Source organism: Festucalex cinctus, chromosome 16 (assembly GCF_051991245.1).
Source record: "Festucalex cinctus isolate MCC-2025b chromosome 16, RoL_Fcin_1.0, whole genome shotgun sequence".
NCBI classification, from domain to species: Eukaryota; Metazoa; Chordata; class Actinopteri; order Syngnathiformes; family Syngnathidae; genus Festucalex; species Festucalex cinctus.
The window spans coordinates 11,574,590-11,599,741 of record NC_135426.1 but is presented as its reverse complement, the minus strand read 5'-3'; the positions used below and the strand labels follow the sequence as shown (position 1 = coordinate 11,599,741).

Sequence of the window (25,152 nt, the reverse complement as noted above, 5' to 3'; positions counted from 1 at the left end):
GACACTTGACTCCAATCTATTTATCTCACTCGAAAAATCATTTCCATCTCTATCAACAATCAATGGAGACATAAATGATATTCTTAGATTGTAATGAGTGTTTCAGACATTAATCTCCTCGATACAGCTTCCGTAATCTCACTTTGATATCTGCCTAATCGCGAGAATATGATTGTAATCTAGCGGGCCAATAGGATTATTTAAATAATGAGTGTGATTACACATCAGCGCCAGGCTGAATTCAATCAGTATGTGTAAAACAACACATTAGCCTTGCTGTGCTCGTAAGGAAAATGTATTCCTATTGCCACATTCATAGACAAGTATAGTGAGTGCCTTGCAGAAGTATAATGAAGTAGGAGTAAATTACAAATTAAAATAAAGAGGCAGTAATTTTAATATTCATGAATATATCTTTTGTGAGCATGGGTTTAATTCCAAAAGCAGTTTACAGATTGAAATTAACCAATTTAATAAAGGTAGCACGTATTAACCAAAAGGCTATTATTTAAGTGCATGTTTTAGTCATAAATGTTCAAATAAAAATGTTATTGTAAAGATTAGTGTTGTTCCGATACCGATACTGGTATCGGCAGAAGTGCCGATACTGCATTAAAACAGTGGTACCGGTATCGGTGACAAGTAACATGCCAATACTATTAATTCCATCGCTAAAATAGGATTTTGGATGCAGCATCTTGTGTCTTGCTGGTGCACGACATTCACTGATATGTGACATGTTCACTGCATGCCCATCTAAGATATCCTATTGGCCCTTGAATGCTCTGAACCAATGGCAGGACAGCTTTTTCATGTTGAGGAAAAAAACCTTAAGTATCGGTATGGTATCGGCATCAGCCGATACTGCAAAGCTGGGTATCGGTATCGGGAGCCAAAAAACGGTATCGAAACAACACTAGTAAAGATATTTTTGGGCAAATTGTTAAAAAGTGCAACTTTAAGACTTGTTTGGTATTTTCTGAGTCCACTTTTCTAGTTTGTGGATGAGGAAAGACTTCAGAAATTATCACATACATTAAGACAACAAAAGTCATGAAATTTGAATACCAGATGTCTGAGAACGGACACTTGTGGGACTCCACCAGTCGGTCTCTTATGTGTATACATAAGGTGGAGGGGGGATGAATTTTAAGAACATAGCAAAACAACTCAAACTCAAGTGAGTTTGGCGTTTGTATTTCAGAATCATAATCGGGGTTTTTTGGTTGCTCTAAAAAAAGGTGTTTCCGTAATTCTACATATAAATGGAACGTCTCCTCTGTAGTTTTTAGTCATTGTGTTCTGATTGTTGAGTGCATGCTTTGGTGTAATGTGACGATATACTGCAATCTACAGTATCTGTTGCCAGGCAACTGGGAAGCTTTTGTTGATCTTGCTGGGTTTGAGTCATGTTTCTCAATAGTTGTAAAGAAGATGACCTGACAGAAGCTGGGGCTTGTTATTGACTGAGAACATATTGATTTTGTTTGTTTGCTCACCCATGGTCTGTCATTTATGAAAAATAAAGCCATAATATTATGTGATAGTATGAAGTATCAGACTGACTGCCATGTGATACAGTACATGGTGGAGTCAGTGGCAGTTCTAAATCAATATTCTATGTCAAGGATAAACTGCACTCTTGATTTATTCACTAAAAATTGAATTTAGAGTTCAGATTTCTGCAACAAGTGATCAGATTTTGAATATATTATTTAGTGTTATTTGTTGGACTTTTAGGGTATTCAAAATGCATTTCCAACCAATAGCAAATATTGAAAGATATTGTAAAAATGGTGATTTTCTGATCACACATGGACGAATAAGGCTCCGAAATGGACTGACATGGCGAATGGCTTAGAGTGTTTCGCAGAAACAATTTCTGGGGAGCACTTCAAAAGCTTCCACAAAACAGTGAGTGGATGCATAATTAATGTAATTTTTCACAAAACAGGCCGACTCCTGTGTGCGCTATAATTTTAATCTCTATTTAGCCCTGAATGGCTTCAATTTTGTTGTATTTTTGTGGACATGTCTGCTTTGAATTCAATTTTTCAAACCTTACCAACAAATTAAGAGGAAAACATCCTTTATAATAAACATACTAGTGAGCTCAAACAATTTTTTTGTGTCATTACAGATTTGTATATTTTTAATTAAGTAACCCAGTATTAAATAAAATACAGTAGTGTATTATTCTTGGTACTAGATGGTCATAAGGACAGGTTCTACCTGCACTGCATCATAGTGAAGTTTGTTGTGCTTTATTGTCTTTTTCTACAGTTTTGATCACATTTTTTAATCATGCTCGCTAGAGAGTGAAAAATACAATATGGTTTGCTATACAGTCATAGGTCAAACATCAATGTTTTTATTTGAGGCAGGCTGCAGAGTAATAGGCGGGTGGTGTGCATGTGCGGAGAAAAGTAATAATGGCTCAGTCCCTTACCTTAAAAAAAGCAACAGTCAGTGTAATCTACAAACACAACAGAGAGTTTATAGTGGGAGCCAGTGCCAAAGGGAGATCCAAGGCAGCTTCAGATTTGTCATTTTCACACACACGCACACAAATAAAGTCATTGCCGCTCCCAGGCCTCGTTAGAAACACTCACAAACAAACGTAGGCACATTCATACCCCCCAAAGGCTCACAAACGTGTTTTCGCACGCAAACTTCAGAGACGCCCCTGAAGTTTGTTGTCAAAGCATCACACAAGGACAAGGAGCCAGCCTCCTCTTGGGATGACTAAAATTGATCAGAGCCAAGCTTTGTTCCCAGTCAGGATCACTTTTCAACTTCTTAAACTAATGAAGAGTTTATTCCGGCTCATGAAGTCATAAGCAGCCAACGGAACTGACGGAATTGTCTTCAAAGTTCCAAGAATAACGTCCCAATCTTGCTGTGAGGAGAAATCAGTGGAAACGCTCTCGCTGCATGTGAATGATTGTCAACATTTGGGAAAACGTCACATATGGAAGTGATCTAAAAGAATCCCTCCCCCACCGCACGCGTGCTGTTTCAGAGCCCGCAGGCAGCCGCCGCAGCAGTCCACTTGGCCATGGCGGTGATTTGCAGTAAAACCGTGATTGTCCATTAATCTGACGGTGAGCGGCGTTCATTAGGGGACTCGCGGGGGGCCAATCAAAACGCGGCATGTGTTGTTGCTACATAATTTGACACGACGGCTTGATGGCTTGCTTTACAAGAAGCCTTCTGTGGCTCCAAGGGCAAACTTATCATATAGCGACATGGAGCCCACATATACAACTCATAAAAACTAGTGCGAGAATAGGCCATGTGTGATTAAGTTGTGATATAATGCAGCAATAAAATTGCACACTGGCAACTCTTTATGCCTGCAATTAGATGACGAAGAGTTGAACGGCAGCGTTTGTGTGCTGTCAAATAAAATGATACCATTATACTGTTAACTGGGAAGTATTAGTGTACATTTCATGCTCAGGAAACGTCTATCAACAATATTGTCAATCTTAATGCAAGATTTGCATTCCATTAACCATGTTCTCTGGTTCCCAATTCCTATACTGTGCTGTAAAAAAAAACAAAAAAAAAACTGAGGTGACTGAGGATTTTGAGTTTCCCAAGGTTGGGTTCATAATATTTGGCCCAACAGATTGGGCTGGGAAAAAAAAATACAAAATTGGGCTGGTCGCCATTTTTGGGCAGTTTTGGTCTTTGTTAGTCAATTTAATGTAATATTCGTAGAAAATATTGATGGCTCAGTGCTCTGACTTTGAACACGGGGATTTGACCTCAAACATCCAGTTGGGTCCACTGGCAAGACACTTAACACCATTTGCCGATTCCCAGCCACTGCCCATCACGAAGGGCATCTGTTATTGGAAGAAGAAAAAAAAGCGGCAAACATATGTGAATGACTCATTGTGGCAAGTTGCTTCTTCTTAAATAAAAAAAATAAAAAAAAGGATATTAAAAGAAAAAGGTATTATTTCTGACTTTAGCTATAGCCTACTGATAACCTAGCAATTTCTTGGCAGCATTAACTCATCAGTATGGGTAGATTTTAGTTGTTGGGTTGAAATCTTGACCCAACATGCTGGCTCAAATCCTCAACCCAATGTGCTTGGTGTAAATAACCCAACATTAGTTCAGCCCCTTTTGGATCCAACACTGGATTAATTTGAAAAAAAACAGCAGTTTTAACAGTGTATTTTATGTATTTGCAGAGATTCTGGACAAATCTTTCTTTTAGACTAAGTTATGGCATGACTAAACCTCAATTCAACAGAGTTGCTCGTGTAAAAGCAATTTTTCAAATTAGACATGGCTTTGTCTGAGCACAACAACATTGAATAACAGAAGATAGGTTCTCAAAAAATAAAATCCACAAAAAGGCAAATTTTTCTATTGCCAAAGTTTGGAGTTTGAGTTGTTCCTTCAGGTTAATTTCCTGTTGGTGTAGTGACCAACGATACTGTTCTGTATGCGCTAATCCTGAGGTGACTATTAGTGGCAACATTTACTGTGCTGAGCTAAATTAATGGCATTGGCAAGATGATGTCATAATGGCATGTTGGCGCCTGAGCTGGCAGTTCCAGTCCAGTAAGGACAGTTCAACTCACGTTGGATCAACAGGAAGTTCTTGTAAAAAATAAATAAATAAATATCCCACTGCACACATTTCTGTCACTATTGAAACCACCCATCAGTCCTCTTTTGAAATATAGAAATGGAAGAAGACAGACTTGTGCCGGGAAACGACCTTTGCCGCTCAAAAGAGTCATTGGTAACCCAATTAAAAGGAAATGTCACGCTGGTAATTGGATCTCGGGATGTGAATCATCAGTGTTGGGCGGGTGTCTGACTCGCACTAAATCCAGGAAGTCGCTCACTCGCGCCTGTTTTATATGTTCACTTTGATGTGATGTGATGTGATAGGTAGAAATAGGACCATGGACCATGTCGTCCTTTAACTCATTCACTCCCAGCCATTTTCACAGAAGCATTCCCGTTCGCTCCCGGCTGTTTTACTGGATTTTGACTGATTTTGCAAGGCCCACAGAATATTGTGTTCAATTGCTATAAAAGCATGGACCCTACCAAAAGAAAGATTAAAGTCTCTTCTTTCATCAGGAAAAAAAAAAGTATGTTTCTGTCGGTTTCCGTTTTTGCAGCAATTAGCATTAGAAGAGAGCTAAGTTTCATCAGTTTTCACAAATCTATTTAAAATTGTAAGTAATTTAGCTTTTTTTTCTAGATGGCCCTGGTTGATCTCCTTTGCTCTGCTGCCACCTGCTGGCCGTTTGTGTAATAACTACCATTTCTGCAACCGTTCTTTGCAGTTGAGAGGCTGCATCAAAGCCTTCTGTATGCTCTAGCATAAAAAAAACAAAAAAACATAATACGTCATTGGGACACTTGAAAGATAAAAAAAAAAAAAAAAAACGGATTTACACCTTATTGGGAGCAAATGAGTTAAGGGACCATAAACAGGGTTTTGCTAATGCCAATTAGCATACCGCTTCTTGTCGAGGATCTATATGCTTTTTACACTTGTCAACAGCAGACTAACTGAGGTCAAATCGATGAGGCTCAAGTGTGTATTTTAGGAGTAAGATGGAATAACACAACCCTTCTGGCTTATTTGGATCATGTGTCATGAATTACAGTGTCTGTCATAGACTAGCTATAGAGGACTAAAACATTTTGGGCATGGTTGGTGCAATACCGCGTGAATCCCTTCATGTGCAAAGTCGTACCTATGAGAAAAGGGGTAAAAAGGAATTCACTTGTCGCCTCCAGCTTGGCAGTTGATAGTACTGACATGCTAGGCTCTTGTTACCAAGGTAACGCTGTCCCAATTCACTCATCTATCAATGCTCCCCTCCTATTGGTTGTTGGTGACTAATGCAGAGCCCACCCACTTTTTTTTGTGTGTGTGTAGCCAGAGGTTACATGGCCTGCTTCTTGTCACTGCATTTTATTGACAGTCCATTGTCTCCTGTCGCCTATGAGCATGACTAATTAGGCTTCACACCCCGCAGAGTGCAGGCAGACGTTTGCGCACTGTACGTTCAAAAGTCTCCACGACCTAATCAGTCTTTCATTATCGTCACGATTTACGAGAAGCAGTTCATAACAAAGCAGGAGCCATTAGTCATGTACCCAGGGAGTCGTGACATTTCATTCTCTGGAGGTGATTACTTCTTTAAAAAAGTATTCATTCTAGCAATTCCACTAATGCTTGCAAAAGGTCTTGATTTGCGGATAATGCTAATATGGAAGATGAGCTGCGATCACAGTCATGGCCTGACAGTTGGATTAAAAAAAAAAAAAGGCTAATATTAATGATGAAATATTGTCTCAGGAAGTATTAGAGCAAGTAGAGCGTTGAAAATTAAATGAAATTACCTCCCCCTGAATGGTGCATCCTCACTGCATGTTGTATAATATGATTGTGAGAGCAGATTACATCATTTTTGGAGTCTTATTTTAAATGGTAAAACAGATTCCGCCACAGATGGCTGCTCTTTCCTGCTACTCGGCAGATGGGGAAGATCTTTGGCGGGGGTTGTGATCTCTGCCTGACAGCCGTCATGTACGTTTTTGATCTGCATTTCTGTTGAAACTCTAATCTGCAGAATTGCTTTCAGCACAATTATTTCAAGGTGGCCACACTGAGGCTTCTTCTCGTTTGGTGTCAGGAAACGAAAAGTAGAGTTTTGGGAAGCCACCAGCACTGAAAAAAATAATAATTCAAGCTTGACCCCGCAAATGTTAGTGCATTTTACTTTTGATGGGATTATCTCCTCCATTATTGAGAAACAAGGGCCAACTGCAATGGGCTGATGGCTTTCTCTCATGTATTGTTCCAATCTATAATTGCTTCTTTTCATGTAATGTGTGAGGAAAGGTTAGGTTGTGATGAATCTTACCGTGCTTGGCGAGCTTAACTGAGCACAATGGCATAAGCGCTGGATAGACTGGAGAAATGTGGAAATGTGGACGCTTTGGCATTTACAGGTATCGTTGTGTTATCAATTTTTTTGCACATTTCAGAAGACACATTTTAATGCTCAATCGTCACACTACAAAACACTTGATGAGGTGATTATTTGTTTCCACAGCCGAAGACTTTTCCAAAGATTTTGTTTAGTGACTAAATGTGTCTTTAGACTGCACTAAATGAATCAATCGGCTTAAGTTGGGTGAAGATGACGAAGTAATATAAATTCGCTACATTTAATTAATGGCATGTTCTCATATTTAGTGCTGGCAGATGTTCGTTAAAAGAAATTGCAGGATATTAAACGGCCCACTTTTTTTTTTTTTTTTTTATCTATTTTTACCAGTTAAGGTGACTTTTAAGAGGTATTTGTGCTTTAAAATTGGATTTTAATAGCTGTATCGCATACGGTATATCTGTTTTTTACATGATGTGTGAGAGATTGGAACAATACTGTCATTCAGGTTTCTTGAAATAAAATGCACACATACCATATCCAGAACCTTGCACAACACATTCATAATACAAGCATTAACAAATTAAGTACAAAAAAAGCTTCTTTTTTTTAACTAGACAATGCCTTTTTCTTTTCTTTTATGTACTCTCATACTCTGCTTCTATCTGATGTAGATTTGATAGCTAACAGCCAACAGAGAGATTAATTGTCACCGAGGGCCAACTCCCGATCGACGGCTCGTTCATTCAAATCATGTGGAAGAAGCACAATGACATCAGTCACAATTCTAAAATGTTGCTTGTGTTATGAGTGTCTTGAGCAAGATGAGTTTTATTTCATGAAATCCTGACTGTGGATGGTATGATAAACAATGACTTTTCAGCCATGTTGATTGAGTGCCAATGCTAACAGCATTACTTGAACAGTCTGAGCCATACGTTCCGAGTGTGGTGTTTCCCTGCTATCACAATTTAGTGTTGGATCGTCACATTGCTCTCACTGAAGCACCAACAACTGCTGCATCGATCCACTTGAGGCAATGTAAACATCCATCAGGATGTAGGCTACTGTACAGTAGGATAAGATGGAAGGATGACTGTCAACAATGAGTCTGATCCAGCGTTGTCGATGATCTGAAACTTTTTAACCTCTGACGAGAAGTCACATTTCAAATCTGCAGCCAAGCTCTTTAAGATTCTCCAGAATGACAGCGGTGAGCCAGATCTTTGAGAAGGCCTCAAGTGGAACTCAAGCTAGCAGACTCATCACTGATTAATCGCCTCGAGAAGAAACGAGCCTGGCTTTCATGTTTCCGGCATTTTTACAGCACTTTTATCATTGTCCAACCTTTTAGTTAAGAATGTTGAAACTAGGCTTTGTGAGACAAAAGAACATGTAATGTACTGAACACGATTTCTTTCTCGTTGAATAATGCAAAATGCTAAAATGTGTGTGAATGATCAGCGTTTGAGAGATGATTGCTTCTGTTGCAAGAGGTCTTCTGTATTGCAGTTTCTGGCAGCCTCCATGACAGCTTGTCTTATTATTCTTCATTACCTTTTCTTCCTATTATAGGAACATATTTGATTTGGCATATCCTCTGTATGTCCCTCTGCACGTTGAGACTGCCTAACATATATGCTAATGACATCAAACTCCCTCACTATTTGCACATAAGAATTCATTTGCTGCCTTCTTGCTCTTGACAGTCAGATCATGTCAAATTTGTGCAATATTTGCAAATACACCCCGAACTGATACTTTGTCGCTCCGTGTGAATGTTTGAAGCGGAGATTAGCAGATACATTTATATGGTCCGAATATTCAACATAACCGAGAGGGGACATGATGTGGCGAGTGTGTAAATAGAATATAGTCGTTCTTATTAAAGGCAGCAGTGAGAAGTCAATTGATAATAACAGGGAGTAATTGTTAGACGCTCGGACGTGCTTTGTTTTTCATGCAATTCTGAAATTGATTTCTCTTTAGGGTCATTTGCAATGATTGTGGCCTAAAGGATACAGTACACACCTATATTTTATATATATATATATATATATTTTTTATTTTTTTTTTATTTTTTTATTAAAACATATATTTTCATGAAACAAGACTTAAAAAAATATTTTGCTACAATATAACAGTCACTGTATCCCTGGCAACAAAAGTGAGTGCACCCCTAAGTGAAAATGTAGCCCAATTAAGGTACTAGTTCGTATTCGTATAATTTTTACCATGTTTATGTAGCGCAACAATTTGTTTTTCTCAGATTCTGATCATTTTTCCACAAGCTGCTATACTGAACTTTCAGCCACCAGTATGAGAGTGCGAGAGCAATAACACCAAATACAACACACCTGCTCGCCATTCACACCTGAGACCTTGTAGTACTAACAAGTCACATGCCAATGGGGAGGGAAAGTGGGTTATTGGGTCCAATTTGAACATTTTCACTTGGGGGCGTACTTCATTGCCAGCAGTTTAAACATTCATGGTGTCAGGGAAATCGGTCCAATTAATTATTAAATCAATAATTGTTAATTATTAAATTAATAATCAATTGGCTCATTAATTGAAGGAGACTCAAACTTAATATTTAAATTAAGTTGAGCTTGCCTGCGGAGCCCCACATCTCTTTTTGATAATTTTATCAGGATAACAGATGAGAACCTCGTTGAATCAGTCATTAAAATGAAGCTTGTGCCCTTACTACAATTTTGTGAGTTCTTTGTTCAGCTTAGAGGTCACTATAAATTGATGAAACACACACACAGTAAACCAGGTTTTGAGTTTTGTGCACGTTTATTCTCTAACCTAGGTGGGATAATCTACTTAGAATTTAAAGAAGCAAAACTAACTACTATGATAGGAAATGAAACGAGAACGAAAGTAATGAAAATAATCAAAGGAGAAGAAAAGAGAAACGGTCTTAGCCAAGGTGATGGATTTCTTAAATCAAACCAACATGGGACCACAATCAACCTAGTTTGCACCAATTTGTACTAGGGCGAAGGCCTGCAAAGTTGCACTTACAGATGGGGTTGATCTGAGAAGCAGGACCCTGGATGGAGACTCGCCAAGCCCGTTTGAAGAAGGGATGAAGAAGGTTCAGTTCAGAAGAGGAGCAGAATTCGTCCGGCTGGCCAGCTGAGCTTCACGAGTTCAACCTGCTGGCCAGGAAGAGGCCCTTTTTGGTTGAGGTCTCAGGGTGCCTGGAAAGGCACCGTCCGTTTTAGCCTTGTGCAGGGACCAAAAGCAGCGTGTTTCGCCGCGCCTGTCGCAACACGCGATGGCTTCTGTGCGTTGCCGTGTGCTGGAGGTTAAGCTAGCTGGGCTAGCTCTTTGTCTGGCAGCAGGAACAGAAGGGCCAGGGGCCCAAGAGAGAGGAGCCAAAGAGGGAGCCAAGAGAGAGCCAAGAGAGAGCCAAGAGAGCGAAAAGAGAGAGAGCAGCAAACAGGGAGCGTGCTTTTAAATTGGGAGGGCGGCGGCCTCCACACCAGGGGTCCAGTGAGACCAAAGTGGAAAGTTACCAGCTTAGAGAGGGTTTTGGTAGACTAATCAGATTGAATCTGGATCCCATGTTTGTTGAGATTCTAAGGTCAGAATTCAATCAATGCAACACGTACAATTGAATACCTCAAATGAAATGTTACCTAGCTTACATTGTTAAAACGTGCATACACATGAAAGTTTAGTGGAGAATCTGCCACTGCAATGGAACATTTTCATGACATTTCATGGAGTCAACATTTCACAAATGGCAAACATAACATTTCATAATTCATTGTTCTGTTGCAAAATAAGAAAGTCAAGTTTCTAAGAAGGCTTTTACTGTTCTGATTTGTGTGTGTGTGAGTGTGCACGTGTCAGTCAGAACATGTGTGGCTGTTTGTGGGGGATGTTCTTGTCCTCCCCACCCCCCACGGTGGCATGTCCAGGCCACAGGAGTGGAATTCCTTTGGAACTGAGGTTGCAAAAAGTTACAACCGGCCGATAATCGTTACAATGGCTGTGCTGAGTTAGGTTGAGGGGACATTAAATTTACTGTTTACAAGCTGACTACATCTCATTGTGGGAAATATACAGTAAAATAGCTACAAAAATATGAACAGTGTAGTAATTTATGTGAGATATAGCGTGTGCCAGAATATAATCAAAAACTGGTGTAAGTCATCAGGCGAAATGATTTTGAAAGATAATCTAATTATATATATATATATATATATATATATATATATATATATATATATATATATATATATATATATATATAAAAATAAATAAAAAGTTTGACGCAATTAAATATGTAATTATTTTAACGAGGTCCTCTCCCATGATTTTTTTTAGCACAAGTAATAAATAAATATTATTACAAAACAGCTGTTTTGGTCTTACAAGTATGGCTTACCCTAAAATATAGGCAAAGACAGTTTATTTAGTTACTTCAATTAGAGTTCTTGGCTTACTAAACACTTTGACCTGCAGTATTTTAAGCATTACCTACAATAAGTTCAATAAAATTCCAACAAATATGACATAAACACGTCAAATAATTTGGTTGAGTTTTGCTTTTCGAAATTGCAGCCTTTGCAATTTAAAAATTGCATTCCACCACATTGCGATGATGATTTAAATATGATTTAGTTGTTCAGCCATAGGTAACAAACAATTTTATTTTACTATACTGTATATTAAATATGTGTTTTGTACTATGTCAATTCAAAAGCCCAACCACCTTCTTGTAAGGATAAAGTGGTTCTCAGCTTGATGAAGATGCATTGAAAATGCTTTTAGCTGGAATTCAATCAGAAGATATGAAGATAGTGTCGCAATCCAGGCAAGATGTGCAGAAAGTGGTAGAGACGAGGTGGAGGACTTTCCAAGGGGAGGTTTTATTTCTAAATCTAAAGTGGCAGCGCCCCTCCACCACAGCGTCTAGCTCGCCTATCATAGAAAATTGTATAATAGCCATCCATTTGTCAAATTAGATGAGAAGCTGATATGGAGGTATGGCCCTTCACATCTCCTGTGGGACTCCATCAGGCGGTGGGATATTTTCAACAGGTATTAATACATTCGGGAGTCTTATCCAGCTCAGAGTTGATGGGAAGCTACAGCGTGCACTGTGCTGGAACCAGCAGCCTGTCTCTTCCTCTTAAGTTGCCTTTCTTCTGCCGCCGCCAACCGTCTCCGGCGCCTTCCTCTCTTATGAAAGACTGCCGTTCTCGGCGTCCGCATCCTGTCAATCAAGAATCAGCTCACCTCCACAATGTTCCCTATTAAGATAGATGGCAGAGACTTTCTTCAAAAGTTGATGTGGAAAGTAACCTCATTTTGGTGTCTAATTTTCAACATTAATCCCAAGCAGAATATGACTTAATGCGAGCAGAAATGCCGCTCACGTCAATGCTCTAAAATTAAGGATACTCGCAAAACTTCAAAGAAGCTCAAATTGTAGCCAGTTGTGGAGAATTATGAACTTTATTTAGCCTTTGCTCGACCCTCGCTCTGGGAAAATCGCTACAGAGCTCTTTTCACTCTTAGGACCATTGATCTTAAAGAATATTAACTTAAAGCTCTCTAATTATACTTATTTGGCCTTTAAAGACCCAACCTCCACTCTGAGAGTCTGTGCAATTATATGTCCATGTCAAAGTTCCCCTTTTTCTCAATTAAAAAAAAATCCCGTCATGCAGGATTGTTGTGATAAAAGCCTTTTTCGGCACACAACATAAACATTTTCGAATTTCACTGGTGTATACGCAAGGTATCTTTTTGACTTGTTTTCACGACAGAAATGTACCCCAAGTTGCAGAAAGCTTTCAGAGCATTTCATTCTTGACATTTTCATGGAGAATGTCGCTTTGTGTGCGCGTGTGTTTTTATCAGCAGCTGTCACATCTGACTCGCACTACAGTCTATCTGCATGCACTCACAAAGACAGTGTGACAGCGATAAGGGCCTCTTAAAAGGCAAATGCAGGACCTGCATGTCAGAGGAGTCGCTCAGCATCGCCTGTAAAATAGGCGACACGCACATCAACGCCGATCCATTTTAATGGCAGCGCTCATCGTCGCCAAAACTATTTGCAAATCTTGCCTCTGTATGTTTAAGATTCTCTGTGTTTAAACTTATTACGCTTATTCCCACATTTGGTTGAGTGCCCCTGTGAGACATTGACAATAATAACAACGTAATTGTCTTCTTCACATTTACACAAAAATGTAACCCTGTTGTTTTAATAGCTTTTGCTACATTGTTTTTTTTTTCAACACCAAGTGAGATGAACTGTGTCTAGTCTAAATATAAATATTTCTGCCGAGTAATGATGAGACAGAAGCTTTCATGAGAGGTTTAGCGGTGAACCATTCACAATTCATTGAGGGGTTTTTCTGGTTAATTCTATTGAATGTGATTGAAGTTTCCCAATAATTCATCAAGTAAATTTCTTCAGATGCCACACTTCCCTTGTCAGGGGTTGCCACTCACTTGTATGTTAAATGTTTTTTTTTTGTTTGTTTGTTTTTTTTTGCCGAGGGACCCAACTGGACATTTGAACCCTAATCCCCATGTTCAAGGTCAGTGGGTGAAAGTAATCTACCCAAAATCCACATACTCTGAAAACTCTTTGGTCAATAAATAACCCAATTTGGGTCAAGAAAGGGCAGTCACAGTCTTTTGGGTTATTCATTTAACAGAAAACGGTGGGGGGGTTGTACAAAACAACCCAATTTGTGTCATGTCTGGGTCACGCCAGGGTTAAGTTTGGATTCATGACCGTGAGCAGTATTTGTTTTAATTCTTTCTGCAGCCTCTTAGCTCATCGCCTAGACATAAGGGAGATTGTTGTCAGCACTTCCCGTCTGAAATTCCCATCACATGACTTCAAAAAGCAAATACGATTATGAATCCATCTCCTAGAAGTATTGGAGATTGTTGTCACATGTAGGAAACAGTCACAACCTGCTAGAAATTCCTGCAGTTCATTTTGTAACTTCCCAGATATTGGGCAGATTGATTTCACATGTAGAACACAGGCATTACTTGCTAGCAATTCCTGCAGCTCCTTTGGTGTCATTTTTGGGTAATACGACACTCCACTCTAAATTAGTTAGGTCAAAAATAACTCAACTAAACAAAATTCTGTTTTGAAATGATGTAACAGCAACTAGTATCAACTGGTTTTAAGCTATGTGACAGCTAGGTGATGTCAGGAGCTATGTGATGTCAATCTTTAATCCTTTACTTAGTCACAACCAATCAGATCGATTCACTGTCTGTGGTAGCTTCTGAGAAATGTGTGTCTTTGTCGGATTATTAACTCCGTTCCTCGGTGCACCTCCACAGCCCAAGTTAGCTTTGCGTCTAGATCAGGGGTGTCAAACTCATATTAGCTCAGGGGCCACATGGAGGAAAATATATTCGCAAGTGGGCCGGATCGGTAAAATTGTAAAATAATTTTTAAAACATTGCCGTCAATTACATGCAGATTTTCGCTATTTGTGGGCCAGCCCTAAATTGTGGGGCGCATCTGTACAAATATTGTCCTAATTTTTTTTTGCATAAACCTGTATATTGTTCACTGATTGTGTGCCGGGTGCCGTTAATGAAGTTATAAGGACGTTAATCCTTGTCATATGTGTAGTTGAATGTGTCTTATTCAGCATGTTTGTGTTTGATTCATGTATTTATTTTTTAAACAAACTAACTTTAAATTGTGTTTAAAATAACGACATTCAGAGCAATTCCATGTACAAGATGCATTGCTCAACTGAGACTTACTTGTGTAATTATGAATTTATAAGCTTTGATTGTGGCCGGCTGATTAATTGGGCCGACAGTCTTTTTTTTTTTTTTTTTTTTTTTTTTTACTTTACAAAACCATCTCGCGGGCCGGATTAAACCCCATTGCGGGCCTGATCTGGCCCCCGGGCCTTATGTTTGACACCACTGGTCTAGATGGTATGCGAATAAAGAGTTAAAATCTTATTTGTGTCAGCGTCTTTTGGGATCCAACCCCAGTACATAAAAATTTGGGGGTTGTGTTGTGGGTTTTTCATTCTGACCAACTTTTTGCATTAAATGAATAACCTAAAAAAGTTGGGTTGGTGCCTTTTGAACCCGTATTGGATTTTTTTTTCACCCTAATCCCCAGCGAGTGGGTTAGAAAAGCAACCCATCATTTTTTTTTTAGTGTGCAGGCAGACAAGTGCACTCATCTTGATCTCCTCCCCAGGTGCTACCCCACCCCCGCCCCCCAACCCCCCACCCCCGGATACCAATTCTGTGTGCACCTCTTACCAAGAAGACTTGGCAAATTGAACTATTCATCTTTGATCAAGTGTACACTCTACGGGATTGCCACACAGCAAGGTCAAAGGTCATCATTGGCTGTATTAAGGTATGACATGGCTGTTGTGAGTGCACGAAGGAGTGTGGCGATATATTCTTCGAGTATTTCCATTGTAAATACGTTGTTGAGCCGTGTAGCAACAACGAAGAGTGTTTTTTCTTGCACCCCAACGTGAGTTGATGTATTCACTTTTAATGACTTGAATTCATTGGTTTTGTTGCGAGGGTTCATTAAGCTTTCCTTTGAAAGATTGCTGGAAAGTTCTGTGCATTTATATATTTGCACAGAAAGACCAGAACAGCAGCTCGTTAAAATAATTCCTCCACCCTGATGTGATATTTGATTATTGATGTCGTTGAACCTTCCGGGATGGAGCGTCTGCTAAATGCTTGCGACTCCAGGAAGCTCGGCAGTCGACACCGGCATCCAGCTGTCAGTGCGAATATCTGCACTCGCAGATCGGAGGCCAAGCGTCTTGCTGCAATCGACAGTGTTTGCAGCAAGGTGTCAGCTCTTCCATATTCATGTTGAACTTTGCCTGACAATGCGGCTTCGCAAAGTAGTTGGTGGTGACTAGCTTGCACAAACTTGCGCAGGAAAACCTGTCAACCACTTGAAAAATCTTACAACTCTTCTACTGAGTAAATGTGAGACTTTGATTGCACCAAGCCAACAACTCAGTTGAAATGTTTCTATATTTGTGATGTTGATGTTGCCTCTTGGAATCATTGGTAAACTACATAGCTAACTAGAAACGCAAGTTTCTTTGAAAATTTATTCTTTTTTTTCATGCCACAAAATATTTTTTTGAATGAATTTGGAGTAGCAGCTCTATTCTCTGACAATGGCAGTGCAATTTATTCAAGTCAATATCAGATTACTTAAACAATGACCCCATTTGTTTTTCCTCTGTCTTTCCATGAATTTTAATCCATTTACGTCTTTGAGCTTTCATTTTGCAAACAACTAGCTTCAATTTGCGCGCTTCTACTACGCACAAATGTTTGCAAAGCTACTTAGCGGTGCTTCTCGGCAGGCTTGTTTATGTGACAGGCAGAAATATCATAAGCTTGAGATGATTTCGGATATATATATATATATATATATATATATATATATATATATATATATATATATTTATTTATTTTTTAATTTACCCCCCCCCCCAAAAAAAAAAAATAATAATAATAATAATAAAATTGTGATTTCCATTTTCTTTATTAGCCACCACAGTTTTGACAGCAGATTAATTGTGCAAAAATGGCAGTGTCACCGTTATGGCCTTTGAGGAGACAATGCACTTAGCTAATTAGTGCACCAGACAGCAACAAAACAACTCTTAGCACTTGACAAATTTAGACAATAAGCCATTCGGAACGCTCAAAATCACTGCTTTTTCACAGAGTGCTGTTTGCGTAGAGACAAACAGCACTCTGGTGTGCAGCTTGGATTTCAGGAGACTGAATTAAACTTGCAAATGTGTGCTTGTGATTAATTCTAAGCGCTTTGCCATCATAAGCAGAATTGATCTTGTGACCTCTGTTTGATAAAAATAAGAACACAGTGCATAATAATCCCAAAAAGGAGAATTTATGTCCAGCTTGTCTCCTACAAGCTTGAGAAGAAATGTGCAAGCATGTCTGGTGGAGCATCATATTGAAAGTCTGCAGGAATTAGTTTGTGAGAGAGAACTCATTGTGCATGAGAGGCCACAGATGGCTTTACTCACCGCATTAGGTCAGGATTATTGACCGCCGTAATTTGCTTTCAACCACTTTTAGTTTATGTCTTGGCTGAAATCCTTCCTCATTTGCACAATTTCACCACTAACTAATGCTGAGAGACATCACCACCACAACTGTAGCCCCTCTCAGCTAGACATCACTGTAGTTATTGTTCAGACTGTTTATATACAATTTACTGACTGTGCAAAAGTCTCAGGCCATCACTATCGGCAATTTCAGGCTCTTCATTGGCTTTTTCAGTATTTACAGTTGTGGGTGAAACTTCACATAATTAAGTTACAAAACTAATGGACAACAGGTTCCATAGTGATAAAAGGTTTCTTCAACTATAATCTATGACTTAAAGTTGCACATATCTGTCACTCAAGAGCCTAAATGAAATTAAAACCCTCTATATGATTATCATTTTTATTTCCAATGTTCTGACACATTACGGACCAAATGTCAATTTGACATACAGTAATGTCTTGCTTTGGTATGTATATTAATACCTGGGGTTTGATTCAAGAACGGCACAATTCTGTTCGGTTTGATTGGGTGTGTTCACATTTTTTAAATGAAAACCGATTTTATGATTCAAATCGGTTTTCGTTGCATCCCTACTAACCAGACACACTACTGTAAATAGAAAAAAGGCCAAATTACTAGCGTGATGTCTTTCAACATGACTATGGCTTTCTGTATTACTAGTATTTCTGTTACAAGCATTGTTTTTTTAACACCTTCTCACATTGTCACTTCTGCTATTAAATGCGAATGAACTCGCTCGCCATTGTAAAGTGCACCTCAGCCATTTTCTGCATGCTGCATATTGCATCCCGAGCCCTTTGACCAATCATATTTCTCACTGGTGCGTGTGACAGCCATGTTTACCAGAGAGGGTGTCTCGCAGTGATTGCATTTTGTGCCCAATCACACGGTCGTATTGTTCCCCTGCATATGCCCATTTTGTGCACATTTCCCTTGTGCATTTGCATGTGATATTTGGATAACAATGTTAGAATGGTAGTAGTTTGTGAGCAGCCCTCAAGGCTGCATATTAAAAAAAATGATTTAAAAAAAAAAAGGGGGGGGGGGGGGGGGTTGGATAAAACCAACAGCATCTGTGATAGTCTTCGCAGGCTATTTGAGTGTATATCAAGCCTCGCTATGATAAAGGCTGGTTTAATAGGCTGCTCTATCAGAGCGCAGCCGGAGGATGAAACAGGCTCCTGACTCTGGCTAAGCCCTTGAGAGGGCAACGAGGCAGGGCGTAGGATCCTGAGCATGGTCCTGATGATTATCCTCCTCCCCGTCCGCCGCATGGCATTGAGGAGCATGGAATTGGTATTGCTCTATTAACAACCCCGAGCACCATTGCAGTCGGCCTGTGTGTTTGTGCGTAGGGGCAGGATATAACGTAAGACACCGTGGACACCATACTGCTTTAGCCAATTAAAAATCAATTAATCACCTACTAAGTCCTTGCGTTTAATGAGCCGTGTGTGCTTGGATTGATAAGGCTCATCGTTGGGGGGAGGGGGGGATGATGTGTGGGGGTGGTATCTACCATTAAATTTAAACAAAAGCAGTATTTTAATCTGGCGGATCTGGAGCAGACAGAAAGCAATTTGTTCGGGGTTATAAGTTAATTAGCTTGTGCCGTATGCTTTGTTCTCATATGGAACTTTGAAGTTATTTCATAATGCATTCCCATTTCCACTAGGGGGGGAATTATGACACATTAGTGCTAATTATGTGTTATGTTTAGCATTTGGGGAAAAAAATCCACTTGAGCAGCATAAATTAAAAACAGGACATATCAACACAACTTGGCACTAAATACACCAAGTAGAGTGAGCAGGGACTTGTTCAACAATAGTGTCCATCTTGAGAGACTCCATCAAAGCAGACAACTGCCAGAACGAAAGAAAAATGTTGACGGAAAGATTGGAAATGTGGCACATGACTAAGTGCTTTTCCCAGGCAACACCTGTCAGTGACAATGCAACACATGATGACTTGAATGGCTTTTAAAATACAGCTTTCAATGAGAGCGGCGGGAGCAAGCGCCTGACAGACAACCGGTAGTGTAAAAACTCAACTGTGCTCCCACAGGCACATCAAAGAAAACTGCTGTACATGCTCCCTTCCTCTTCTTGTTCTTCTAGCACATGTACATATTGTATGACAGTATGTGTATGTGTATGTGTGTGTATATATACAGTCAAGCCCGAAATGATTCCTACCCCCTGGCAAATTTTGATTTAAAGTTACTTGTATTCAACCAGCTTTTTTTTTTTCCTCTGGATTGGAAACGACACAGGTGTCTCCCAAAAGACAGTTGAATGTTGTCCAAGAGGCATCACTGTGAAAATAAATATTTCTCAGCTTTTATACATTTGAAACAAAAAGTGGCACATCCAAAATTATTCATACCCTTTGCAAACTGTCAAGGTCTATGGGAAAATCCAACATTTTGAACTATTTCAAATAGTCCAAACTGAAGTATCCTAATTTTCCTGATTGATTAGGAAAAGCTACATCAACTCAAACTCAACAAGTGAATAACAGCAGCTCTCTGCAGCAGATTTGACTTTGTCCTTTTTCAAACTAAAATATTTTTTTAGCCTAGGGTAACACAGAAGTACTGTAAGTTTTTTTTTTTTTTATTATTATTATTCTTTCTACTGTACAGGACATCTGCGCCCTGGTCCAAAGTGACCTGGTACCTGGTCGTTGGTAGAGGTAAGATCGAACCTAAAAAATCCAGCCCGACCCGACCCAGGCCAGAGGGCATTAAAGCTCGACCCAGCCTGAGCCCGACCAATTAATTTGATTTGCAGGCGAAGCAAACACGAAATTTCAATTTATCCCATCGTATATTTGGCAGAAAAAAACGCAAGATTTTTTTAAGGTTAAAATAATCTACTTATTTTTATGATCATGATAAATACATTTGCACAACAAAATAACGCTGGAACACAGAATAAGAGGCCAGACAAAGAGAGTGAAAGAGAGATCTTGATGCGCACTCACTTAATTACGCAGAGAAATACTGCAGCCCACTAGGCTTTAAATAGAATAATGCAAATCATATATATATATATTTTTTAAAGTCAGCGAGAGAAAAGCCCGGCCCAACCCGACCCGAACGTAATGATTGACATTTTAGGCCCGACCCGGCCCGAAATTCGGGTCGGGTCGGGCTAAAGATCTTACCTCTAGTGGTTGGGTACCACTGATCTACTGCACTTCCTGTTCCCACGTGACAGCCTGCGCTAACAAGTCTGACGATTTAACAGTGATGAATATCGTTCTATAATCAGGCACTTTGATAGCAATTTAACTACGCCACTGGGTGTCGTTTCTTTGTTTGACTGCCTGCATTACTGTTTGATCCCTGTTCATGTTGCTATAGCACCTCCAGCCCAGGACTATAAGACCAAGTCCCTGTCGTCTTCTGTCCATATGAGCGTCTTCACCTTAGCATGTCATATGAAATGATCTTCCTAGAGCCAATCCGCATTTCTCTCTGCCGCTCCCTATATTTACTCCATCTCTATCCATCAACTTTGAGAGTTCTCCCTGCAGTGCTTCCTGAGCTCTGTCCAAACACCCCCTCCCTTTACTCCCATCACTTTACCCATCTTTCATAGCTTAACCCTCAGCCTCCATCCGCTCTCTTATCTCGTTTGGCCTCAGGGCAGCCTGTATGTACGTTTGCTACGCGTATCTCCCACACAACAGAGGATTGAGGTTCTCCATCGGTCAGGCACGCTATGGATCCACCAGCCTATACAGACAGTGACCTTCATTTGGGGCCTGGAGGAGGGTCCACTTTCCTGTATGTGACAGCCCACGGGGTCTACTCAAGAGTTCCAGACAAAACACTGGCTGTCAACGCAAAGTGTCCGTCAACAACAGTGACGCACGCTCAGTCAGTGGGTGACGAGAGTGTGTGTCACCTGCACAAAAAGGCAAATGAGCCCTCTGTGACAAGCCAGTGGGCACCTCGCTGACGCCGTCACCCACGCACAGTGCTTGATTTAATGTGTCATTGCTGCCCCCAGTCCCAAATATACACACACCATCCCAAGCCAGTGTACACAATGGAGTAGCAGAGACGGCGCTTTGCACAACAATCCAATTAGGAGCACAATAATTGCCTAGCAGAAACAAGCGAGGCTATTACACTGTCAAGCGCTTGAAGGATAGAGGACGGCTACATTCAACGCCAGCTACTTGAAGGTGTAACCTCAAAATGTTTGCTAAAAGAGATCTCATTTTGTCCCCTTAATGCATTCTCTAAATGATACTATTGTCATGATCACCCTGACACTTTGTTTGGGTTCTGTCTAGGAGCCGAGTGTGTGTGCGTGTGTGCTTTTATAGAAAACCATGTTGGCGTCTTCTCCCAGCAGCGCATTGTGCTCTCAGCAGAGGACCTCTACCCCCTAGTGGCCAACCTGTGTAATACAAGTGGGATTGTACTCACGGCACTATGAAGGCTGTTTGGTATGATAATTAATTTCATATTGAATATCAAGTCAGGCATAGTATCTATCTATCTATCTATCTGTCTGTCTGTCTGTCTGTTTGTCTGTCTGTCTGTCTGTCTATCTATCTGTCTATCTATGGCAACCACATATTACTAAGAATTACTGTAACTAGTTGTACACACTAGTGCAGAATTCTATCTTACTGCTAACATCTATCTTATCCTACTAGTATACTAATAACACACCATAACCTTAACAGCTTCACACACTGTACAGTACTCCAAGTGAGGGAGGGGGGGGGTGTTCCCTACTGAAGTGATTTGACGTCGTAATGTATTTCATATTTATGTGAATGATAACGTGTTGGAGTCCCCTTCATCCGGTTGGCAAGACATGCTGAGTAATCATATTCCAAAATAGCAAAAACATGACAAAGAGGCATCCTAATTGCAGGAAAGATGTGAAATTGGGTTTGAGGGCTTAAGTCATCGGTGTGAAGTAAATCCATGCATGTGTTGGCAAGATTAGTAATTGTGCAGCCCCGATCATACATATGCAAATACGCTCTCATGATCCCACAAAATTGAACAGAATTACAGCGCGAGCATCCGTCACAGTGAAAGACTCTATACTGGCCCATATAATCACTGAGCTGAATTGAGGGCACGAGCCAAAGAAAGGAAGTATTTTTCTTTGCCTCTGCATTGCTATGAGAGAGAGAGAGAGAGAGAGAGAGAGAGAGAGAGAGAGAGAGAGAGAGAGAGCTTTTGTATCACTTTCAAATAAGTTATATATATAAATAAATAAATATATATATATATATATATATATATATATATATATATATATATATATATATATATATATATATATATACACACCAAATACACAACTGTTAGTGTTGGAGTTCAGGTTTTTGGTAAATATTTGATGGTTTAGCTATGTGTCAAGAGACATGAAGAATATCCTGGAATTGTTTTTAGGTCATCTTAACGACCACTTGTCATCTCCTCCTCGTGCGCGCTACATGTAAACAGCAAAGGAGGGAACGTGATCTATGTAGTTTTTCTTTTCAATATGCCCCAGTTGAGAGCAAAACACATCAGGAATGTGTGTCATACTGTCAAGAAATATAACAAGGGAGGCTTTACTTTATGTGCTCCCACAGGGTAGAAATCATATGTTTACTATTATGATGGAAAAATAAAGACATATTTTGGGTGGCAGAAAATAGCACCGAGTCACCTGGGGCAAGTAAAAATGGAAGAAAATAAAAAGTTGGGCCAAACTCTAAATCTCTATTCAAGTTCATTCCAAATGTGTTTGATGGGGGTAAAGCCAGGGCTCTGAAGTTCTTCCATACCAAACAAGTCCATCCATGCTCTAGCCACACAAAAATAACTTCACATCGCCTAAAAAATTAAGATTACGGCACGTGGCGTAACTGCACATAGGCGGGTTAGACCCAATGTTGGTAATTTCACAGATGAGCTCAGGCCAGAGGATCTGTAAGAGGAAGGACTTGAATCATGGTCAATCAAAGCAGCTCCTTTCATTCATTTTAACTGCGGCGTGCGAGTCTTGACATAGGCGGAAGCACATCTGTACCATCAACTGGCCTCTTGGAGACCACGCCCCCAATCATTCATGTGCCATCCATAGTTGTCGGCCGACGAATCATTGCCCAGTGGGTCCATTTAAAAAAACTATAACACGATGAAAATATTTATGAATGAAATACTGTACGTCACGTTAGCCTAGCCACCCTGTGCAAGTGGACGTGCTTTCAAGGTTTATATCGGCAATCTGACACCAAATTCAACACTTTTGACTAGTATTAGCACCATGGCACAGATGAGCTGTCTACAAATATCAAGAAAATTGATTGAATGAATAAAATTCAGGAATAAAATGGCAATCTTCCAACAAAAACACACAAGTTCGCTTACAATATCTTCTAAAAGGACTCCATTATTTAATTATTTGATACAAACTGTTGACTCAACGTGATTACATCATCACACCAGACGCTGTCAAACATGCTTGGCATGCTAACACTCAACCTGTTTAGCACATACGCCCCCGAAACCCGTCTTCAAAGTAGCGCAGAGGGAGAACAATTTGTGTTTGCAGTTGGGAAAAGTCAGCCGGGAACCAGTTGGAGCCATCAGCGACGGTCACAAGGGAGCCAGTTAACAGGAAATCGTTACGTAACTCCAATCTAATTAAAAGTCAGCCGTAGTCATCGAGTGTATGGTATGGTTGGGGAGAAGGGGATATTAATGCACACTAATACCAGACTCATTTGCATATCCCAATACCTCGTCTCAGCGTTTAGCTCATATCGGGCCATATCACAGGGTAAGTCTGAACAAATAACTTGTCTTTGCTATCGAGCTTATATATAACACACAAGTTTATTGCGTTGCAAGTAATCTGTTTTGTACTACTTCCTCCTGTCGATTTTATCTTTGCTGATAATGTTTGAATGTCTAAACCAACGGTGTCAAACTCATTTTTCTTGCAATCTTCATTTTCATTATGGGGGATATCTTCCAGACTCACTTAAAAAAAAAAAAAAAAAGAAAGTCTAGTTTTACCCTTTCCACATTCTTTAAAGACACTGAAACATCTTAAAACACACATTTTCAATACATAGTATACATACTGTATTTGAATGCATACAAAAACTGACCAGTACTAGATCCTCCCCCAGCTAGGATTAGACTAATTGCTCCTTATTTATGAGCAGCAAATAGCATGCAGGGGGACTGATTAGGAGGCTTAACTCTTTCATTCAGAGCATGCATGTGCGTTTCTGTTGTGTGTGTGTGTGTGTGTGTACAATATGTTGGTTATGCTTAAATTTGGAAGACACAGCAAGGGGGGATGCTACTTAATAAAGGCCCAGTATGCCGTTTTCACTCAGGAAAATGCACTTATTAAATACAGGATGTACACACTTTAACTTTCTCTCAGTCTACACATCTGGGTTTATGTTCATCTTTGGTGGTGATTTTGTCCTCAACCCCCACCCCAAACTGTATTTTGTCATTTTGTGTTTGTTTTGTAAACAGTAGGACGTTTCTGTTGAAAGACAGTGTTTACACCCATCCAGCCAATCGCAGAACGGAGGGGTGTGTGTCGCAAACGGCACCGGGCGAACGCGTCGGCTGCGTGACGTCACTCCCAAGGCAATTTGAAAGCACGCACGGATTTTTTTTTTCTCACTCACTCACTCACTCACTCACTCACTCACTCACTCACAGAAGCTTACGTGTGTGAATGAGTGAGTGAAGAAAAAAAAAATTTGTGCGTGCTTTCAAATTGCCGCGGGAGTGACGTCACACAGCCGACATGTTCACCCGGCCCCGTTTGCGACACGCCACCCCCCGCTCTGCTGATTTTTATTCTCCACACTTTTTTGCCGCCTAACAACTCCCACATAATACTTCCAATTTACATTGTTCAAATTTCAACTAGCTTCAAACATTCACCTCTCCCGGGGGAAATATATATATCGCATGATTCCACATTACTTACAGTATTTACACAATTTAACATATAATATCAACTTTTCCCCATTCATTTTCAATGGGACAGTCCATTGAACTTTTTCTAAGTATCAC

At 40.0% G+C, this 25,152-nt stretch overlaps 1 protein-coding gene across 2 annotated transcripts in view; it reads left to right on the top strand.

The window, feature by feature from the left end:
- Positions 1 to 25,152, top strand: part of LOC144003168 (uncharacterized) — a 199,899-nt gene that overhangs the window by 157,388 nt on the left and 17,359 nt on the right. Inside the window, exon 5 of one of the 2 annotated variants that reach the window (XM_077499098.1) lies at positions 15,181 to 15,225. The exons of the other annotated variant lie outside the window; for it this stretch is intronic. The gene's annotated coding sequence lies outside the window, so the exon portion shown is untranslated. Of the gene's footprint in view, positions 1 to 15,180; positions 15,226 to 25,152 lie in introns of those variants that run through there. 2 annotated transcript variants of the gene reach the window in all.